Genomic DNA, 2,695 nt, shown 5'->3' with positions numbered 1-2,695 from the left:
TCAAGCAGGAGCATCATTCAGGGCGGCGAGCCTCAAAGGCTTCCTGCCCTTTGTTATGCTACCCAGGGCCTCTCCAGCTCTGGTGCTTCACACCCACCCTCAAGCAGGAGCATCATTCAGGGCGGCGAGCCTCAAAGGCTTCCTTCCCTTTGTTATGCTAGCCAGGGCCTCTCTAGCTAGTGGAGGTGCTTCACACCCACCCCCCAGCAGGAGCATCATTCAGGGCGGCGAGCCTCAAAGGCTTCCTGACCTTTGTTATGCTACCCAGGGCCTCTCCAGCTAGTGGAGGTGCTTCACACCCACCCTCCAGCAGGAACATCATTCAGGGCGGCGAGCCTCAAAGGCTTCCTGCCCTTTGTTATGCTACCCAGGGCCTCTCCAGCTCTGGTGGTTCACACCCACCCTCCAGCAGGAACATCATTCAGGGCGGCGAGCCTCAAAGGCTTCCTGCCCTTTGTTATGCTGCCAGGGCCTCTCCAGCTAGTGGAGGTGCTTCACACCCACCCCCCAGCAGGAACATCATTCAGGGCGGCGAGCCTCAAAGGCTTCCTGCCCTTTGTTATGCTAGCCAGGGCCTCTCCAGCTAGTGGAGGTGCTTCACACCCACCCTCAAGCAGGAACATCATTCACGGCGGCGAGCCTCAAAGGCTTCCTGCCCTTTGTTATGCCAGCCAGGGCCTCTCCAGCTAGTGGAGGTGCTTCACAACCACCCTCAAGCAGGAACATCATTCAGGGCAGCGAGCCTCAAAGGCTTCCTGTCCTTTGTTATGCTACCCAGGGCCTCTCCAGCTCTGGTGGAGGTGCTTCACACCCACCCTCAAGCAGGAACATCATTCAGGGAGGTGAGCCTCAAAGGCTTCCTGCCCTTTGTTATGCTAGCCAGGGCCTCTCCAGCTAGTGGAGGTGCTTCACACCCAGCCTCAAGCAGGAGCATCATTCAGGGCGGCGAGCCTCAAAGGCTTCCTGCCCTTTGTTATGCTACCCAGGGCCTCTCCAGCTAGTGGAGGTGCTTCACACCCACCATCAAGCAGGAACATCATTCAGGGCGGTCAGCCTCAAAGGCTGCCTGCCGTTTGTTATGCTACCCAGGGCCTCTCCAGCTAGTGGAGGTGCTTCACACCCACCCTCAAGCAGGAACATCATTCAGGGCAGCGAGCCTCAAAGGCTTCCTGCCCTTTGTTATGCAAGCCAGGACCTCTCCAGCTAGTGGAGGTGCTTCACACCCACCCTCCAGCAGGAACATCATTCAGGGCGGCGAGCCTCAAAGGCTTCCTGCCCTTTGTTATGCTAGCCAGGTCCTCTCCAGCTAGTGGAGTTGCGTCACACCCACCCCCCAGCAGGAGCATCATTCAGGGCGAGGAGCCTCAAAGGCTTCCTGCCCTTTGTTATGCTAGCAGGGTCTCTCCAGCTAGTGGAGGTGCTTCACACCCACCCTCAAGCAGGAGCATCATTCAGGGCGGCGAGCCTCAAAGGCTTCCTGCCCTTTGTTATGCTACCCAGGGCCTCTCCAGCTCTGGTGGAGGTGCTTCACACCCACCCTCAAGCAGGAGCATCATTCAGGGCGGCGAGCCTCAAAGGCTTCCTGCCCTTTGTTATGCTACCCAGGGCCTCTCCAGCACTGATGCTTCACACCCACCCTCAAGCAGGAACATCATTCAGGGCGGCGAGCCTCAATGGCTTCCTGCCCTTTTTTATGCTAGCCAGGGCCTCTCCAGCTAGTGGAGGTGCTTCACACCCACCCTCAAGCAGGAGCATCATTCAGGGCGGCGAGCCTCAAAGGCTTCCTGCCCTTTGTTATGCTAGCCAGGGCCTCTCCAGCTCTGGTGCTTCACACCCACCCTCAAGCAGGAACATCATTCAGGGCGGCGAGCCTCAAAGGCTTCCTGCCCTTTGTTATGCTACCCAGGGCCTCTCCAGCTCTGGTGCTTCACACCCACCCTCCAGCAGGAACATCATTCAGGGCGGCGAGCCTCAAAGGCTTCCTGCCCTTTGTTATGCTACCCAGGGCCTCTCCAGCTAGTGGAGATGCTTCACACCCACCCTCAAGCAGGAACATCATTCAGGGCGGCGAGCCTCAAAGGCTTCTTGCCCCTTGTTATGCTACCCAGGGCCTCTCCAGCTCTGGTGCTTCACACCCACCCCCCAGCAGGAACATCATTCAGGGCGGCGAGCCTCAAAGGCTTCCTGCCCTTTGTTATGCTCCCAGGGCCTCTCCAGCTAGTGGAGGTGCTTCACACCCACCCCCCAGCAGGAACATCATTCAGGGCAGCAAGCCTTAAAGGCTTCCTGCTCTTTGTTATGCTAGCCAGGGCCTCTCCAGCTAGTGGAGGTGCTTCACACCCACCCTCAAGAAGGAACATCATTCAGGGCGGCGAGCCTCAAAGGCTTCCTGCCCTTTGTTATGCTAGCCAGGGCCTCTCCAGCTAGTGGAGGTGCTTCACACCCACTCTCAAGCAGGAACATTATTCAGGGCGGCGAGCCTCAAAGGCTTCCTGCCCTTTGTTATGCTACCCAGGGCCTCTCCAGCTAGTGGAGGTGCTTCACACCCACCCTCAAGCAGGAACATCATTCAGGGCGGCGAGCCTCAAAGGCTTCCTGCCCTTTGTTATGCCAGCCAGGGCCTCTCCAGCTAGTGGAGGTGCTTCACACCCACCCTCAAGCAGGAACAGCATTCAGGGTGGCGAGCCTCAAAGGC

Source organism: Lissotriton vulgaris, unplaced genomic scaffold, assembly GCF_964263255.1.
Source record: "Lissotriton vulgaris unplaced genomic scaffold, aLisVul1.2 SCAFFOLD_2242, whole genome shotgun sequence".
NCBI classification, from domain to species: Eukaryota; Metazoa; Chordata; class Amphibia; order Caudata; family Salamandridae; genus Lissotriton; species Lissotriton vulgaris.
The sequence above is the reverse complement of the archived record's forward strand: the minus strand, read 5'-3'. Positions refer to the sequence as shown.